This window comes from Macaca nemestrina, chromosome 1, assembly GCF_043159975.1.
Source record: "Macaca nemestrina isolate mMacNem1 chromosome 1, mMacNem.hap1, whole genome shotgun sequence".
NCBI classification, from domain to species: Eukaryota; Metazoa; Chordata; class Mammalia; order Primates; family Cercopithecidae; genus Macaca; species Macaca nemestrina.
The window spans coordinates 198753001-198773195 of NC_092125.1; positions in this window are offsets into that span (position 1 = coordinate 198753001).

Genomic DNA, 20195 nt, shown 5'->3' on the forward strand with positions numbered 1-20195 from the left:
GAGACCTTATACTAAAACTTGCCAAGCTGTTAGTCTCGTACACTAATTTTTTTTTATTTATTTGGGTTTTTGGTTTTTTTTTTTTTTGGAGACTAAGTCTCCCTCTTGCCCAGACTGCTGGAGTACGGTGGCACCATCTCAAAAGGTTCAGTGCAACCTCTACCTCCCGCGTTCAAGCAATTTTACTTCAGCCTCCTAAGTAGCTGCGATTACAGGTGTGCACCACCACACCCAGCTAATTTTTATATTTTTAGTAGAGACGAGGTTTCAACATGTTGGGCAGGCTTGTTTCAAACTCCTGACCTCAGGTCATCTGCCCAACTCATCTCCCAAAAGTGCTGGGATTACAGGTGTGAGCCACTGCGCTTGGCCTCACACAAAACGTTCCAGTTTTACAGTATGTTCTGCCAAAGCAAGCGCTCACTAAAGCATTTGTTCAGGATCAGGATGAGATTTGAGGCTCACGCTTAAAGGTATTTGTGTGGCTGTGTTTACCTGTGGACTTTAATTTGGGGCCTCATTACTAATGTTGCAGAATTTCAGACAATTGTTTTGCTTCAGTTGAGCAAAATTCAGGTTTGCTTGAGATTATTTGAAATAGCCACAAAGGAAGAGTTAAGGTACATCATCCACTCATCCCATGAAATTTGAGAAGCTGTGTACAGTTACTCCCAGGAATGAGACCAAGATCTGGTCAATTTTTTTCATGCTTTGTATTTTTTAAATAATCAGGTCAGCTTACACCCAAATCAAGAATCTTCTTGGAGTCATTGGGCTTAATTCTGGGTGTTTTTTGTTTTGTTTTGTTTTGTGTTTTTGAGAACGAGTGGCTCTGTCGCCTAGGCTGGAGTGCAGTGGTGCAATGTGGGCTCTCTGCAAGCTCCGCCTCCTGGGTTCACGCCATTCTGCCTCAGTCTAGCTGAGACTACAGGCGCCTGCCACCACGCCCAGCTAATTTATTGTATTTTTAGTAGAGATGGGGTTTTCACCGTGTTAGCCAGGATGGTCTCAATCTCCTGACCTTGTGATCCGCCTGCCTCGGCCTCCCAAAGTGCTGGGATTACAGGCATGAGCCACCGCACCCGGTGGCTCAATTCTGTTAATACTTAGTTTTCCCTGTGGGTCTGAAGCCTTGTGGATCTCAAGGCAAAAACAATATGAAGTATATTATACTGGTTAGGGGTATGTGAGATCATACTACCAGAATTAATACATTATTTCTGCAATTTGCCTAGCTGTATTATCTCACAAATTTGTTTAGTTGTAGTTTGCTCATCTGCAAAACACCTTTTTCACAGGGTCATTGAGAGAAAATGATGCAAAACATTTAGCAGTGCCTAAGGGTGCAAAAGGAGCACATGGTATTTTCAAGTCTACCAGTGACCAAGGTTCACAGGCTTTAAAAAAGGATGTTTCCCTTAGTATACCATGTAATTAGAAGAGCCTGATTAGCAGTTTTTTGATAGCAAGGGAGGAAATTTAACTTTCAGATCATGTAGTCCATAGGGAACAATTAGAAAGAGCCTAAGTACTGAATGGCATGGAAATCCCAGGAGAGGCCATTCATTTGTTGCAAGTGTACTTAACCTCAAATGGTAAGTAGAATTAAGTCCAAGAATTGCTGCTTAGCAGGGTTGTTGATTAGTTGGTATGTTAAGTACTTGGCAATACCTCACTCAGGTGTTCCAGAACAATAGTCTTTAAGGGTGGAGAAGCCTAGAACTTAAAACATGGCAAAGCCCACATTTTAACAAAATGGCACATAATGTTTTGTATCTAAAACAGGTTTAGTTCTAAACAGACTTGAAGCAGCACAGCACTATTGAAATAACTAAAAGATTGAGAGGAAAAGAAATTGTGGAAAGAACATACATAATTGGGGAAATATTCCATAACAACATTGTTAACATGGTAATACTTCACAAACTAGTAGGCTACAGATTTCAGCGTAGTCCTAGCTGATTTCTTGAAATTGATAAACTGATTGTAAAAATCACATAGAATTTTAACAGCCAGAATAGCCAAAACAATCTTGGAAACAAATCTTGAACAAAGTCGAATTCACATTTCTGATTTCAAAACTTACTACGAAGCAATGGTAATCAAGGCTGTTGTATTAGCACAAGCATAGACTTACAGTAATAGAATTGAGAGTCCAGAAATAAACGCTCACGCATATGGTCAGCTGATTTTCAACAAGGGTACCAAAATCCGATGGAGAAATAATGGTCTTTTCAACAAGTGGTGCTGGGAAACAAGGTAGCCACATGTAAAATAATAAAGTTAGACCCCACCTCACACCATATACAAAAATTGAAAAATGGATTGAAGCCCTCAATATGAGAACAAAACCCATAAATATTTGCAAATCATGCAGCTGATAAGGGACTTGTATGTAGAATATATAAAGAATACTTAGGACTGGCTGGGCATGGTGGTTCGTGCCTATAATCCCAGCACTTTGGGAGGCTCAGGCAGGAGGATCACTTGAGGCCAGGAGTTCAAAGCCATCCTGCACAACATGGCAAGACCCTGACTCTACAAAAAAATTTAAAAATAAGGTGCACGTGGTGACACCCACCTGTAGTACCAGCTATTCAGGAGGCTGAGGTGGGAGGATCACTTGAGCCCAAAAGGCTGAGGCTGCAGTGAACTGTAATAGCACCACTGCACTCCAGCCTGGTGACAGAGCAAGACTCTGTCTCCCTGTCTCAAAAAAATGAAAAAAATAAGAATATTTAATAAACACACTTAAGACATAGGCACTGATGCCTGTAATCCCAGCACTTTGAGAGGCCAAGGCAGGCAGATCACTTGAGGCCAGGAGTTCGAGACAAGCCTGACCAACATAGTGAAACTCTTGACTCTACTAAAAATACAAAAAATTAGCCAGGTGTGGTGGCTGGTACCTGTAATCCCAGCTACTTGGGAGGCTGAGGCAAGAGAATTGGTTAAACCCAGGAGGTGGAGGTTGTAGTGCACTCCAGCCTGGGTGATGGAGTGAGACTCCATCTCAAAAAGAAAAAGGCAAAGAAGGTGAATAGATATTTCTCAAGGAAGATTAGTAAGTGGCTAATAAGCACATAAAAAGATGCTAGACATTATTAGTCATAGGGAAATCCAATCAAAACCACTTTACAATCACTAGAAAGGCTAGAATCAAGACCAGGCATGGTGGCTCATGCTTGTAAAACCAGCACTTTGGGAGGCCAAGGTGGGTGGGTCACTTGAGGTCAGGAGTTCAAGACTAGCCTGGCCAACATGGCAAAACTCCGACTCTGCTGAAAATACAAAATTAGCCAGGTGTGGTGGTGCGTGCCTGTAATTCCAGCTACTTGGGAGGCTGGGGCAGGAGAATCATTTTATCCTGGGAGGTGGAGTTTGTAGTGAGCCGAGATCGTGCCACTGCACTCCAGCCTGGGTGACAGCGTGAGACTCCGTCTTGGGCCAGGGGAGCATGGGGCAGAAACGGAAACCCTCATATACCACTGGTGGAAATGTAAACTGGTGCAGCCATGTTGGAAAGCAGTCTTGCAATTCGGCAAATAAACATAGAGTCACCATGTGACCCAGCAATTCCAATGCCCAAGAGAAACGAAAACATATTTGCTTAATAACTTGTATGCAGATGTTTATAACAGCATGAATAGCCAAAAGGGCCAGGCTTGGTGGCTCACATCGGTAATCCCAGCACTTTGGGAGGCCAAGGCGGGAGAGTTGCTTGAGCCCCAGAGTTTGGGAGTAGCTAGCCTGGGCAGCATGGTGAAACCCTATCTCTACAAAAAAAACAAAAATTACCCAGGCATGGTGGCACTGTACCTGTAGTCCCAGCTACTCAGGAGGGTGAGGTGGGAGGAACCCTTGAGCCTAGGAAGTCGAGGCTGCGGTGAGCTGTGATTGTGCCACTGCATTCCAGCTGACGTGGCAGAGAGAGACCCTGTCTCAATGATAATAATATAATAATAATAATAACTAAAAGGTAGAAACAACCCAAATGTCCATCAACTGATAAACAAAATAATATTTTTAATCCATAACATGGATTAAAATAATGGAATATTATTAATCCATAACAAGGAATGAAGTACTGATAACATGCCACAATATGAATAAAGCTTGAAAACATGCTAAGTGAAAGAAGCCAGTCACAAAAGACCACATATTGTATTCACATGAAATGGCCAGAACATGGAAATCTACAGAGACAAAGTCCATGAGTGGAAGTGGCTGAGAGAGTGATGGGGAATAATATAGGTGGATCATAGCTGAATGATGCAGAGTTTCTTCTTGAGGTAATGAAAATATTCTAGGCCAGGCACGATGGCTCATGCCTGTAATCCCAACACTTTGGGAGGCTGAGGTGGGTGGATCACCTGAGGTCAGGAGTTCAAGACCAGCCTGACCAACATGGTGAAACCCCATCTCTACTAAAAATACAAAAATTAGCTGGGTGTGGTGGTGCATGCCTATAATCCCAGCTACTTGGAGGCTGAAGCATGAGAATCACTTGAACCCAGGAGGTAGAGGTTACAGTGAGCCAAGATCGAGCCACTACACTCCAGCCTGGGCAACAGTGTGAGACTCCATCTCAAATAAAAAAAAAGGAAAGTATTCTAAAATTGAGTGGTGATGGATGCACATACCTGTGAATATACTGAAAACGATTAAATTGTATAAATGGATGAACTGTTAGGTGTGTGAATTATATTTAAGTAAAGCTCTATTGAAAAAAGACTTTGGAGGCCGGGCGCGGTGGCTCAAGCCTGTAATCCCAGCACTTTGGGAGGCCGAGACAGGCGGATCACAAGGTCAGGAGATCGAGACCATCCTGGCCAACACCGTGAAACCCCGTCTCTACTTAAAAATAACAAAAAACTAGCCGGGCATGGTGGCGGGCACCTGTAGTCCCAGTTACTCGGGAGGCTGAGGCAGGAGAATGGCGTGAACCCTGGGGGCGGAGCTTGCAGTGAGCCAAGATCGTGCCACTGCACTCCAGCCTGGGGCACAGAGCAAGACTCCGTCTCAAAAAAAAAAAAAAAGAAAAAAGACTTTGGGAGTGGTGTAAGAAGAGGCCTTGGCAGGGCATGGTGGCGTGGTGGCGCACACCTGTAATTTCAGCTGTTCACAAGACTGAGGCAGGAGAATTGCTTGAACCTGGGAGGTGGAGGTTACAGTGAGCCAAGATCGTGCCACTGCCCTCCAGCCTGGGCAACAGAGTGAGACTCCATCTCAAAAAAACAAAAGAGGAGGTCTTATAGGCACAGGTGAGATCATAAAAGGCCATGTAGGCCATGCTAAGTATTTTGAACTTTATCTGAAGAGCAGTGGGAATCCTTTAACAAGAAGCACTGAGAGCACCTGGATTATTACAATCACTTCCTCACTGGTTTTATCCCCTGCTTTGCTGTGGTCTGTTTCTTAGCACTACCTCTAGTTCAGTTACCTATTGCTTCCTAACACATTACCCCTAAACTCAGTGGCTTTAGACAACTCATTATTTTTTTGAGGATTGGCTGGGCTCAGCCAGGCAGCTCCAGGTCAGAGGGAGGCCAGGTCTGAAGTCTTCTGAAGGCTATTGGTGTCCAAGTTCAAGATGGCTACTTCTCTCGCATGTCTGACAACTCTGCTGAGATGGTTGGAACACTTTCTTTTTCCTTAAAGTGATTAGATGTGTCTCAATTCCTAAAGGAAAAGGGACTGGTGATTGTTTTTCAGGACAGTGAGGAAGGGTGCCTTCAGACCGGGTTCTACCCTGAGACTGTGGCATGGAGAGGGAAAAAACACCTGAATGACAGATTCTGTGGTAGTGATCACAATGGATTGGAAAGCCGACTTGCATCAAGAGAAAAGGGGAACAAAGGAAGCCAGTCTGTGTCTGAGAAAAGGGCTTTGAACTGAGCAGTAAAAAAAAATTTGTGTGATGACTTCTCCTTTGGCAAGACCTAAAGAAGAAGAATTCTTGCATCTGAGAATTTATCAATATTTTATCTTATGTCTTAGGTACTCTCCATTTACATTGGTTTGGAACCAGGAGTTTCTTTTAATCAAATATTAAGACAAAATAAAAACCTTTGGCTGGTGAATTTAATAAAACGGTGGTAGTACCACAAGGACTGCTGGAAAAAACTAAAGATCATCCTGATGATATACACCCAGTTTATTTTGTTTTCTTATTTTCTGTTTCAAACTTTTTAAAAATATTTTGAGACGGGGGTCTCACTCTCTTTTTTTTTTTTTTTTTTTTTTGAGGCAGGGGTCTCACTCTGTTGCCCAGGCTACAGTGCAGTGGCATGATCACAGCTCACTGCAGCCTCGACTTCCCCAGCTCAAGTGATCTTCCTACCTTAGTCCCCCAAGTAGCTGGAACCACAGGCATGCACCACCACGCCTGGCTAATATTTTTATTTTGTAGAGATGGGTCTCACTGTGCTGCCCAGGCTGGTCTTGAACTTCTGGGCTCAAGTGATTCTCCCGCCTGAGCCTCCCAAAGTGTTGGGATTACAGGTGGGAGCCACCACACCCGGCCCTTTTACTTTTTTTTTTTTTTTTTTGAGACCGAATCTTGCTCTGTCACCCAGGCTGGAGTGCAGCGGTGTAATCTCGGCTCACTGCAACCTCCGCCTCCCGAGTTCAAGCAATTCTCCTGCCTCAGCCTCCCGAGTAGCTGGGACTATAGGCGTGCGCCAACACGCCTGACTAATTTTTGTAATTTAGTAGAGACAGGGTTTCACCATATTGGCCAGGCTGCTCTCAAACTCCTGCCCTCAGGTGATCCACCCACCTTGGCCTCCCAAAGTGCTGGGATTACAGGCGTGAACCATTGCAGGTGGCCTCATTTTATATTTCTTAAATATCTTTACCTTGAGCATTTTTTGTACCTTCCAGCACAGTTTGAATTCAGTGTCTCAGTTTATATAACCCCAATGGACTCTACCAGTATCCCTTATCACAGTTTTCCTGCCTTTTCTCTCCCTCTCTCTGCTGACAAATAAAAATTATATATATTTATGGCATACAACATGATGTTCTGAAATATGTATACATTGTGGAATGGCAAATTGAGCTAATTAACATATGCATCACCTCACATACTTATCATTTATTTGTATGAGAACAATTAACATTTCATCCTCTTAGTGATCTGCAAGTATGCAATACATTGTTATTAACTGTAGTCACCATGGTGTACAATAGTAGAACTCTTGAATTTATTCCTCTTGACTGAAATTTTGTGTCCTTTGACCAATATCTCCCCAATCTTCCTTCTCATCCTCTATCTCCTGGTAAACACCATTATACTCTCTGCTTCTATGAGTTTGACTTTTTTAGATTCCACATATGAATGAGATCATGAGATATTTTTCTGTGCCTAGCTTATTTCGCCCAGATAATGTCCTCCATGTTCATCTGTGTTATCAAAGATGACAGAATTTCCTTCTTTTAAAGGCTGAATAGTACTCCACTGTGTATGTATCTTATATTTTCTTTATCTGTTCATCCGTCAATGGACACTTGGATTGATTCCATAGCTGCCTTCACTCCTGCACCTTTTGCTCATGACATAGTTTCCTTCCTAAAACACTCACCTGATCATTTCTCTTCTGCTTGGAATCACTTTCTCTTGTACAACAAAGTTCAAACTCCTTATCAGGTCACACAAATCTGGTTCTTTCTTTAGTTCATCTTGCGTTATGCCGTTAAAAGTATGCTCTATGTAAACCAAACTCTCTCTTTTTTTTTTTTTTTTTTTTTTTTTTTGAGACAGAGTCTTGCTCTGTCATCCAGGCTGGAGTGCAGTGGTGTGATCTTGGCTCACTGCCACCTCCGCCTCCGAGGTTCATTCAAGAGATTCTTCTGCCTCAGCCTCCCGAGTAGCTTGGACTATAGGCGTGCGCCACCACACCTGGCTAATTTTTGTATTTTTAGTAGAACAGGGTGTCACCATATTGGCCAGGCTGGTCTGAAACTCCTGTCCTGGTGATAACGCCCACCTCAGCCTCCCAAAGTGCTGGGATTATAGGCGTGAGCCACCGCGCCCAGCCCAAACTCTATTTCCCCGAGTTTATCTTGGGTTTTCTTCCTCTTTGCCTTTGTACACATTGCTCCAGCTTCGCCCTTCATTTGTCAGACTGGCAAAAGCCAACTTTTTAATGTATATATATAGACTTTTATATATCTATATATTATTTTCTAGGGTACTTTTGTTATAGCAAATGCCAACTTTTTTCTTCTTTTTTTTAATTGTAAATTGACAACTTGTAATTGTATAGACTTACGGGTTCTGTGAAGAGGGTGTTGTGTGGGGAAAACATTTATGGGGTACAAAATACTGTTACAATTTATGAATGCAATGTGAAAGAATTAAATCAAGCTAGTTAATATATCCATCACCTCAAATACTTATTATTTTTTGTGGCAAGAACACTTGAAATTTACTTAGCAATTTTGAAATTTGTAACACTCTATTATTAACTATATTCACCAGGCTGTGCAACAGAACACATAAAAAGAGAAAACATTCTCCTTGTTTGAAATCGTATACCCTTTGGGCCGGGCGTGGTGGCTCATGCCTGTAATCCCAGCACTTTGGGAAGCTGAGGTAGGTAGATCACATGAGGTCAGGAGTTCAAGACCAGCCTGGCCAACACAGTGAAACCCCGTCTCTACTAAAAGTACACACACACGCACACACACACACAAATTAGCTGGGCGTGGTGGTGCATACCTGTAATGCCTATAGTCCCAGCTACTCGGGAGGCTGAGGCAGGAGAATCACTTGAACCTGTGAGGCTGAGATTGCAGTGAGCCAAGATCGTGCCACTGTACTCCAGCCTGGATGACAGAGCAAGACTCCCTCTCAAAAAGAAACAAACAAAAAAAAAACCCAGGAAATTGTATACCCTTTGACCATCACCTCCCCATTTCCCCCATCCTCCAGCTTCTGTCACCACTGTTCTACTCTCTGCTTCTATGAGTTCATTTTTTAAATTCCACATATAAATGAGAACATGTGGTATTTGTCTTTCTGGGCCTGACCTATTTCACTTAGCATAATGTTCTCCAATTCCATCAATGTTGTCACAAATGTCAGAATTTCCTCTTTTTCTTTTCTTTTTTTTGTTTGAGGTAGAGTCTCACTCTGTCGCCTAGGCTGGAGTGCAGTGGCGTGATCTTCACTCTCTGAAACTTCTGGCTCCTGGGTTCAAGCAATTCTCCTGCCTCAGCCTCTGAGTAGCTGGGATTACAGACGTGCACCACCATGCCTGGCTAATTTTTGTACTTTTTTTTTTGAGACGGAGTCTCGCTCTGTTGCCCAGGCTGGAGTGCAGTGGCGTGATCTTGGCTCACTGCAAGCTCTGCCTCCCGGGTTCATGCCATTCTCCTTCCTCAGCCTCCCGAGTAGCTGGGACTACAGGCACCCGCCACCACGCCCAGCTAATTTTTTTTTGTATTTTTAGAAGAGACGGGGTTTCACCGTGTTAGCCAGGATGGTCTTGATCTCCTGTCCTTGTGATCTGCCCGCCTTGGCCTCCCAAAGTTCTGGGATTACAGGCGTGAGCCACTACGCCTGGCCTAATTTTTGTACTTTTAGTAGACAGGGTTTCGTCATGTTGCCCAGTCTGGTCTCAAACCCCTGACCTCAAGTGATCTGCCCACTTTGGCCTCCCAAAGCATTGGAATTACACACACGAGTCACTGCATCCAGCCAGAATTTCCTTTTTCTTTCTTGGAGACAGAGTCTCACTCTGTCACCCAGGCTGGAGTGCAGTGGTGTGATCTTGGTTCACTGCAACCTCCACCTCACAGGTTCAAGCCATTCTGTCTCAGCCTCCCGAGTAGCTGGAACTACAGGTGCACACCACCATGCCCAGCAAATTTTTTGTATTTTTAGTAGAAACAGGGTTTCACCATGTTAGCCAGGATGGTCTTGATCTCCTGACCTCGTGATCTGTCCACCTCGGCCTCCCAAAGTGCTGGGATTACAGGCATGAACCACTGTGCCCAGCCCAGAATTTCCTCCTTTTTTTAAAGGCTGAATAGTATTCCATTGTGTATATGCACTACATTTTTTTTTTTTTTTTTTTTTATTCTTTGTTTTGAGACGGAGTCTCGCTCTGTCACCCAGGCTGGAGTGCAGTGGCCGGATCTCAGCTCACAGCAAGCTCCGCCTCGCGGGTTCACGCCATTCTCCTGCCTTAGTCTCCCGAGTAGCTGGGACTACAGGCACCCGCCAGCTCGCCCGGCTAGTTTTTTGTATTTTTTAGTAGAGACGGGGTTTCACTGTGTTAGCCAGGATGGTCTCGATCTCCTGACCTCGTGATCCGCCCGTCTCGGCCTCCCAAAGTGCTGGGATTACAGGCTTGAGCCACCACGCCCGGCCTGCACTACATTTTTTTAATCCATTTGTCTGTTGATGGGCAGAGGTTGAATCCATAACTTGGCTACTGTGAATAGTGCTGCAGTGAACGTAGGAGTGCAGATATCCCTTTAACAAACTTATTTCAAGTCTTTTGCATTAATACCCAGAAGTGGGATTTCTGGATCATATGATAATTCTATTTTTAGTTAGTTTTTTTTTTTTCTTTGAAATTTCCATACTGTTTTACCTGTTTTTGTTTTTGTTTTTGAGATGGAGTCTCGCTCTGTTGCCAGGCTGGAGTGCAGTGGCGTGGTCTCGGCTCACTGCAACCTGACTCCCCAGTTCAAGCGATTCTCCTGCCTCAGCCTCCCAAGTAGCTGGAATTACAGGCACGTGCCACCACACCCAACTAATTTTTGTATTTTTAGTAGAGACGGGGTTTCACCATGTTGGCTGGGATGGTCTCGATCTCCTGACCTCTTGATCTGCCCACTGCAGCCTCACAAAGTGCTAGGATTACAGGTGTAAGCACTGTATGAGATGATATCTTATTGTGGTTTTAATTTGTATTTCTCTAATGATTAGTGATGCTGAGCGTTTTTTATTATCTGTTAGCCATTTGTGTGTCTTCTTTTGAGAAATGTTTTTATCACTGGAATGCAAGGATGGTTCATCATATGCAAATCAATAAATGTGACATGCCACATAAATAGAATGAAAGATAAATACCATGTAATCATCTCATTAGATGCCAAAAAGCAGCAAATACCAACTTCTAAGATACTCACAGTTTTCTTTTTCTTTTCTTTTTTATTTGACAGAGTCTCACTCTGTTGCCCAGGCTGGAGTGCAATGGCTTAATCTCAGCTCATTGCAACCTCTGCCTCTCAGGCTCAAGCCATCTTCCCACCTCAGTCCTCCAAGTAACTGGGACCACAGGGGCATACCACCACACCTGGCTTTTTTTTTTTTTTGTATTTTCAGTAGAGACAAGGGTCTCTCCATGTTGCCCAGGCTGGTCTCAAACTCCTGTGCTCCAGGGATCCACCCACCATGGCTTCCAACAGTGCTGAGATTACAGGCTTGAGCCACCATCCCCAGCCTCTTTGTTTTTTGTTGTTTTTCTTTTTTTTAATTTAAATTTTTTTTTTTTTTTTAGATGGAGTTTTGCTTTTGTTGCCCAGGCTGGAGTGCAATGGTACGATCTCAGCTCACCACAACCTCCGCCTCCCAGGTTCAAGTGATTCTCCTGCCTCAACCTCCCTAGTAGCTGGGATTACAGGCATGTGCCACCATGCCTGGCTAATTTTGTATTTTTAGTAGAGACAGGGTTTCTCCATGTTGGTCAGGCTGGTCTTGAACTCCTGACCTCAGGTGATCCATCTGCCTCAGCCTCCCAAAGTGCTGGGATTACAGGCATGAGCCACCACGCCCGGCCAATTTTTAAATTTTTAAAATTTTAATTTTCCCATAAGTTATTGGGGGTACAGGTGATATTTAGTTACATGAGTAAGTTCTTCAGTGGTGATTTGTGAGATTTTGGTGCACCCATCACCTGAGCAGTATATACTGCACCCTATTTGTAGTCTTTTATCCCTCACCAACCTCCCACCATCCCTCACCCCCTCCCACTTGTTTGTTTTTTTGATGTTCTTTCTAATTTTTACCTGCTTAAGGGGTGCACGCACACCCACACAGATACACACAAATAGAAATGATTATTAGTTTTTAAATTTTAAGAAATGGGGCTAGATTCCAACTCCTGGGCTCAAGCAGTCCTCCCACTTCAGCCTCCCAAGTAGCTGGGACAACAGGGCCTCGCCTCACTGCACCTGGCTGATTATTCTGTTTTGTGCTCCTCATTGTTAACCAGTCATTCTCTATTGGATTTATTTTTACCTTTTTTTTTTTTTTTGAAACGAAGTCTCGCTCTTGTCCCCCAGGCTAGAGTGCAATGGCGCGGTCTCAACTCACTGCAACCTCCACCTCCCGGATTCAAATGATTCTCTTGCCTCGGCCCCCCGAGTAGCTGGGATTACAGGCACCTGCCACCACGCCTGGCTAATTTTTATATTTTTAGCTGAGATAGAGTTTCACCATGTTGGTCAGGCTCATCTCGAACTCCTGACCTCAGGTAATCCACCTGCCTCAGCCTCCCAAAGTGCTGGGATTACAGGCATGAGCCACCACACCTGGCCTTATTTTTATCTTTCTTTAACAAATATATTTATATTTTTAAATCCATTTATTATATACAGTTATATTAATATATATTACTATATTATATATAGTTTATAAAACTAAACACATATTATATTCTTTTTTCTTTTTTGATTTACAACTTTAACTTTTTAAAAAATTTATTCATTTTTTTTTTGAGAGGGAGTCTTGCTCTGTCGCCCAGGCTAGAGTGCAGTGGCATGATCTTGGCTCACTGCAACCTCCGCCTCCTGGGTTCAAGTGATTCTCCTGCCTCAGCCTCCTGAGTAGCTGGGATTACAGGCAACCCACAACCACATCCGGCTAATTTTTGTATTTCAGTAGAGATGGGGTTGCACTATGTAGGTCAAGCTGGTCTCGAACTCCTGACCTGAAATGATCCACCCGCCTTGGCCTCCCAAAGTGATGGGTATTACAAGCGTGAGCCACCGCACCTGGCCACAACTTTTATTTGAAGTTCAGGGGTACATGTGCAGGATGTGCAGGTTTGTTACATAGGTAAATGTGTGCCATGGTGGTTTGCTGTACCGATTATCCCATCATCTAACCCCAGTATCCATTAGTTATTCTTCTTGATGCTCTCCCTCCTCCCACCTGCTATATATATACATATAAAATAGAGACTGGGTGGGTTTTGCCATATTGTCCAGGCTGGTCTCAAACTCCTGGCCTCAAGTGATCCTCTTCCCTCAGCCTCCCAATGTGCTGGGATTACAGGTGTGAGCCACCGCTGGTGGCTCCCACTAAACTTTAGATGGCAGGAAGCATGTATCATTGGACTTTATATCCCTTGTGGTACACTTGACATTTAATAAATTCTAAATAGCTGGCCGGGTGCGGTGGCTCAAGCCTGTAATCCTAGCACTTTGGGAGGCCAAGACAGGCGGATCACGAGGTCAGGAGATCGAGACCGTCCTGGCTAACATGGTGAAACCCCGTCTCTATTAAAAAATACAAAAAACTAGCCGGACGAGGTGGCGGGCGCCTGTAGTCCCAGCTACTCAGGAGGCTGAGGCAGGAGAATGGCATAAACCCAGGAGGCGGAGCTTGCAGTGAGCTGAGATCCGGCCACTGCACTCCAGCCTGGGTGACAGAGCGAGACTCTGTCTCAAAAAATAAATAAATAAATAAATAAATAAATAAATAGATAGATAGATAAATAAATTCTAAGTAGCCATATGGTGAAAGAGCCCCTACTTCACTGAGGAGATAGCCTGAGAGAATGTGGATTATCCAAAGTCTCAGAACTAGTAAATAGCAGTCATACTCAGAGCTAGGATTTTTTATTCCAAGTTTAGTATCCTATCCTTCATGTACCTGAGATACTCTTTCTTTTTTTTTTTTTTTAGATGGAGTTCCGCTCTGTTGCCCAGGTTGGAGTGCAGTGGTGCGATCTGGGCTCACTGCAACCTCCACTTCCTGGGTTCAAGCGATTCTCCTGCCTCAGCCTCCCAAGTAGCTGGGATTACAGGTGCGGGCCACCACACCCGGCTAACTTTTTTGTATTTTTAGTAGAGACAGGGTTTCACCATGTTGGTCAGCCTGGTCTTGAACTCCTGACCTCAAATGACCCACCCACCTCAGCCTACCAGAGTGCTGGGATTACAGGCATGAGCCACAGTGTCCGGCAATTTTTTTTTTTTTTTTTGAGACAGAGTTTAGGTCTTGACGCCCAGGCTGGAGTGCAATGGTGCTATCTCAGCTCACTGCAACCTCCACCTCCCTGATTCAAGTGATTCTACTGCCTCAGCCTACCAAGTAGCTGGAATTACAGGCACCTGCCAACATGCCCGCCCAAGTTTTGTATTTTTGGTAGAGACAAGGTTTCACCATGTTGGCCAGACTGGTCTCAAACTGCTGACCTCAGGTGATCCACCCACCTCAGCCTTCCAAACTGCTGGGCTTACAGGCATGAGCCACCACGCCTAGCCAGTATTTTTTATTTTTAGTAGAGGTGAGATTTCTCTATGTTGCCCAGGTTAGTCTCCAACTCCTGAGCTCAAGCAATCCTCTTGCCTTAGCCTCCCAAAATGCTGGAATTACAGGTGTGAGCCACTGCACCCAGCCAGGTTTGCATTATTTCTAATGAGAAATTAGTTGTCATCTTTCTAGCTGCTTGTAAAGTTTTACCTTTGTCTCTGATTTTCAGCATCCTTATTACGATGTGCCTTGGGATGATTTGCTTTCTGTTATTCTGCTTCAGAATTGTTGAGATTTTTGAATCTATGAGGTTATAGTTTCATCACATTTTAAAAAGTTTATCCCAGCACTTTGGGAGGCTAATGTAGGCGGATCACCTGAGCCCAGGAGTTTGAGACCAGCCTGGGCAACACGGTGAAACCCCAACTCTACAAAAAAAAAAATATATATATATATATATATAAAATTAGCCAGCCATGGTGTTGTGTACCTGTAATCCCAGCTACTTGGGGGCTGAAGTGGGAGGGATCACTTGAGCCTGAAGAGGTCGAGGCTGCAGTGAGCCATGATTGCATCACTACCCTCCAGCCTGGGTGACAGAGTGAGACTCTGTCTCAATACAAAATAATAATAATAATAATTAAAAAACAAAAATTGGCCATTACTTCTTGGAATATTTTTCTTGCCCTCTTCCTTTTTGTAGACTCCTATTACATGTAAGTTAGATTGCTTGACATTTTCCCACAGGTCACTGAAACTCTGTTCATCCTTTTTATTTATTTTCTTTTCCTTAGGTCTTCAGTGAACTTGAAGACATGGCAGTATGATTTGCTATGTCTTCAAGTTCATTAATCTTTTCTCCTGTAGTGTCTAATCTTCTGTATCCCCAGTAAGTAACATTTTCATTTCAGATATTCTATTTTTCATCTCTAGAAGTTCAATTTATGACCAGGCACGGTGGCTAACGCCTGTAATCCCAGCACTTTGGGAGGCTGAGGCAGGTGGATCACCTGAGGTTGGGAGTTCGAGACCAGCCTGACCAACATGGAGAAACCATATCTCTACTTAAAAAAAAAAAAAAAAAAAAGCAAAATTAGCTGGGGTGTGGTGGTGCGTGCCTGTAATCCCAGCTACTCAGGAGGCTGAGGCAGGAGAATTGCTTGAACCCAGGATGCGGAGGTTGCGGTGAGCCAAGATCATGCCATTGCACTGCAGCCTGGGCAACAAGAGCAAAACTCCATCTCAAAAAAAAAAAAAAAAAATTAAAAGAAGGTCAATTTATTTTAATATTTTCTCTTCACTATGTTCACGTTTTCCTTTGTATATCTGTATATAGTCTTATTAACTGTTTTTTGCATTATTGTCTGCAATTCCATCATCTTTGTTATCCTGGGTCTTTTGTTTTTGTTTTTGAGATGGAGTCTCACTCTGTCACCCAGGGTGGAGTGCAGTAGCACAATCTTGGCTCACTGCAACCTCCACCCCCTGGGTTCAAGTGATTCTCCTGCCTCAGCCTCCCTAGTAGCAAGGATTAGAGGTGCGTGCCACCACGGCCAGCTAATTTTTGTATTTTTAGTAGAGATGGGATTTTGCCATGTTGACCAGGCTGATCTTGAACTTTTGACCTCAGGTGATCCTCCCACCTCAGCCTCCCAAAGTGCTAGGATTATAGGTGTGAGCCACCACGCCCGGACTTTTTTTTTTTTTTTTTTTTCCCTATTAGCTGATTTTTTCTACTGCTATGGTTCACATTTTCCTGCTCCTTGACATATCTAATAATTTTTTATTAGATGCTGGACATTGTGAATATTATGTTGTTGAATGTCTTACTTTTAAGAGTATTAGTTTTGTTTGGCAGGCAATTAGATTTGATAGAGCAAGTCTGGAGTGACCTTTTCTCTAGGCCTAATTCTAGTATTTCCACTGGATGCCTTAGATGTGTAACAAGGTTCTTCTATTCTGAATAGTCAGAATGTGAATGTCTCCCCAGCCCTTGTAAGCTCTAGGAATTGTTCAACATAAAACTCTCTAGTCGTTGTTCCTTTTTCAATCATTGTTTTTTCTCTGACCTTGTGGAGTCTCGTTCTATACATGCCCAACTTAGTATTCTGCCAATAACTCCAAATCATTTTATGCAGATTCTTTTTCTGTATAGCTTCCTTCTTTCTAGTATTTTGTTCTGCAAGTTCCAGCTGCTTCAGCCTTATCAAACTCCAATCTCTGGCTGAGCTCAGTGGCTCATGCCTGTAATCCCAGCACTTTGGAAGGCCAAGGTGAGTGGATCACCCGAGGTCAGGAATTTGAAACCAGCCTGACCAACATGGTGAAACTCTGTCTCTAATACTAAAATTAGCCAACTATGGTGGCGCGTGCCTGTAATACAAGCTACTCAGGAAACTGAGGCAGGAGAATCACTTGAACCTGGAAGGCAGAGGTTGCAGTGAGCTGAGATTGTGCTGCCACTGCACTCCAGCCTGGGCAACTGGAGACTTTGTCTAAAAAAAAAGAACAACTCCAATCTCTGTCTCCTCAATGCAGCAAGAACTCCATGCTCTTGTTTGGGTCCTCTTCTCTATGCCATGGATCAGGTAAAGCTTCCAGGCAGATATCATGTGACAATCAGGAGTTTCACTCTTTCACCCAGACTGGAGTGCAGAGGTGCTTGCCTCATTTACTATCCTTTTTTTCAGGAATCACAATCCTGTATAGCCTATTTTGCAGTGTGTTATGGACTGAATTGTGTCCCCCCAAAATCCAACTGAAGTCTTAACCCCTAGTGCACTGCATCTCAGAATGTGACTATATTTGTAGATAGGGCCTTTCAAGAAGTAATTAAGGTAAAATGAAGGCATATGGGTTAGGCCTTACTCCATTATGGCAAATATCTTTATGAGAAGAGGAAGAATCACCATGAATGAGTGGACCACGTGAGGACCAGGAAAGGACACAGCAAGTAGACAGCCCTCTGCAAGCCAAGGAGAAAGACCTCAGAAGAAATTAAACCTGCCAACACCGCCATCTTGATCTTCTACCCTCAAGAACTGTGAGAAAATACATTTCTGTTTTTTTTTTTTTTTTTTTTTTCTTTTCTGAAACGGAGTTTCAGTCTTTCACTCAGGCTGGAGTGCTGTGGCACGATCTCAGCTCACTGCAACCTCTGCCTCCCAGGTTCAAGTGATTCTCCTGCCTCAGCCTCCTGAGTAGCTGGGATTACAGGTGCCTCCCACCATGCCTGGTTAATTTTTGTATTTTTAGTAGAGACAAGGTTTCACCATGTTGGCCAGGCTGGTCTTTTTTTTTTTTTTTTTTTTTTTTTTTGAGACGGAGTCTTGCTCTGTCGCCCAGGCTGGGGTGCAGTGGCCGGATCTCAGCTCACTGCAAGCTCCACCTCCCGGGTTTACGCCATTCTCCTGCCTTAGTCTCCTGAGTAGCTGGGACTACAGGCACCCGCCACCTCGCCCGGCTAGTTTTTTGTATTTTTTAGTAGAGATGGGGTTTCACCGTGTTAGCCAGGATGGTCTCGATCTCCTGACCTTGTGATCCACCCGTCTCGGCCTCCCAAAGTGCTGGAATTACAGGCTTGAGCCACCGCGCCCGGCCGGCCAGGCTGGTCTTGAACTCCTGACCTCAAGTGATCTGCCCTCACCTCGGCCTCCCAAAGTGCTGGGATTACAGGTGTGAGCCACTGTGCCCAGCCTATTTCTGTTTTTTTTTTTTTTTTTTTTTTTTTTTTTTTTTTTTGAGTTGGAGTCTGGGTCTGTTGCCCAGGCTGGAGTGCAGTGGCGCAATCAGCTCACTGCAAGCTCTGCCTCCCGGGCTCATGCATTCTCCTGTCTCAGCCTCCCGAGTAGCTGGGACTACAGGTGCCCACCACCACGCCCAGCTAATTTTTTATATTTTTAGTAGAGATGGGATTTCACCGTGTGAGCCAGGATGGTCTTGATCTCCTGACCTCGTGATCCGCCCTCCTCAGTCTCCCAAAGTGCTGGGATTACAGGCATGAGCCACTGCGCCCGGCCCCTATTTCTGTTTTTTTTTTTTTTTTTTTTTTTTTTTTTTTTTTTTGAGACGGAGTCTCGCTCTGTCGCCCAGGCTGGAGTGCAGTGGCCAGATCTCAGCTCACTGCAAGCTCCGCCTCCCGGGTTCCCGCCATTCTCCTGCCTCAGCCTCCCGAGTAGCTGGGACCACAGGCGCCGCCACCTCGCCCGGCTAATTTTTTGTGTTTTTAGTAGAGACGGGGTTTCGCCGTGTTAGCCAGGATGGTCTCGATCTCCTGACCTTGTGATCCGCCCGTCTCGGCCTCCCAAAGTGCTGGGATTACAGGCTTGAGCCACCGCGCCCGGCCTTATTTCTGTTTTTTAAGCCACTAGTCTGGTATTTTGTTAGCAGCTCTAGCAAACACACATACCATGTATGAACAGCAGTTGTTTCATATATGTCATGCAGTTTTCTAGTTGTTTACAGCACTGAGGAAAATCTGGTACCACTTTTCTGTCTGAGCTGGAAGCTGAATACAACAGATTTGTTTTAACAGAGACAGAACAAGTTAGAAAAAGTTATAAATAGTCACACAAATCTCTGTTTTTCACAGGAAAACATAATGAACATTTTAAAAAACAGCTTAAATGAAGTAATTGATATACAATAAACTGCACATATTTAAAGTACAAATTTGATAAAGTTTGACATATGTATACACGAATAAGATCATTACCACTGTCAATCTAAATAATAAACAGAGAGAGGCTCTCTAAAAGAAAAAGAGATTTATTCAGGAGTTAGGCATTGCAATGGGAATATGTGTGCCACAGTAAACTATGTGTATGTATTGAGTAGGTAAAGAAAGACAAAGGTTTTGACTGGGTGTGGTGGCTCGTGCCTGCAATCCCAGCACTTTGGGAGACTGAGGTGGGTGGATTACATGAGGCTAGGAGTTCGAGACCAGCCTGATCAACATGGCGAAAACCTATCTCTACTAAATATACAAAAATTAGCCAGGGATGGTGGTGCGTGTCTGTAATCACAGCTACTCAGGAGACTGAGGCGTGAGAATCAAACCCAGGAGGCAGAGGATGTGGTAAGCTGAGATCACACCACTGCACTCCAGCCTGGGTGACAGAGCAAGACTCTGTCTCAAAAAAAAAAAAAAAGAAGAAAAGAAAAGAAAAGAAAAAAAAAGAAAAATGAGAGACAGAGAAATTACATCATTGTTTTGAAATGATATCCTTGGCTATAAAAATCCTTAACAAGGGTGTTGCCTGGCTGAGGTTGGACAGGCAGTTGCTTGGTAGATGTCTTTGCAGATGAATTTTATTATTTTTTTGAGACGGAGTCTCGGTCTGTTGCCCAGGTTGGAGTGCAGTGGGGTGATCTCGGCTCACAGCAAGCTCCGCCTCCCGGGTTCACGCCATTCTCCTGCCTCAGCCTCCCAGGTAACTGGGATTACAGGAGCCCACCAGCATGCCTGGCTAATTTTTGTTTCTTTAGTAGGGACAGAGTTTCACCATGTTGCCCAGGATGGTCTCGCACTCCTGGCCTCAAGTGACCCACTTGCCTCAGCCTCCCAAAGAAATATCTAGTTTTTGTATATGTGTAATGCAATGTATTCTAATAATTTTTCTCTTTTTTTTTTTTTTGAGACCAAGTCTTACCCTCTCACCCAGGCTGGAGTGCAGTGGTGTGATCTGAGCTCACT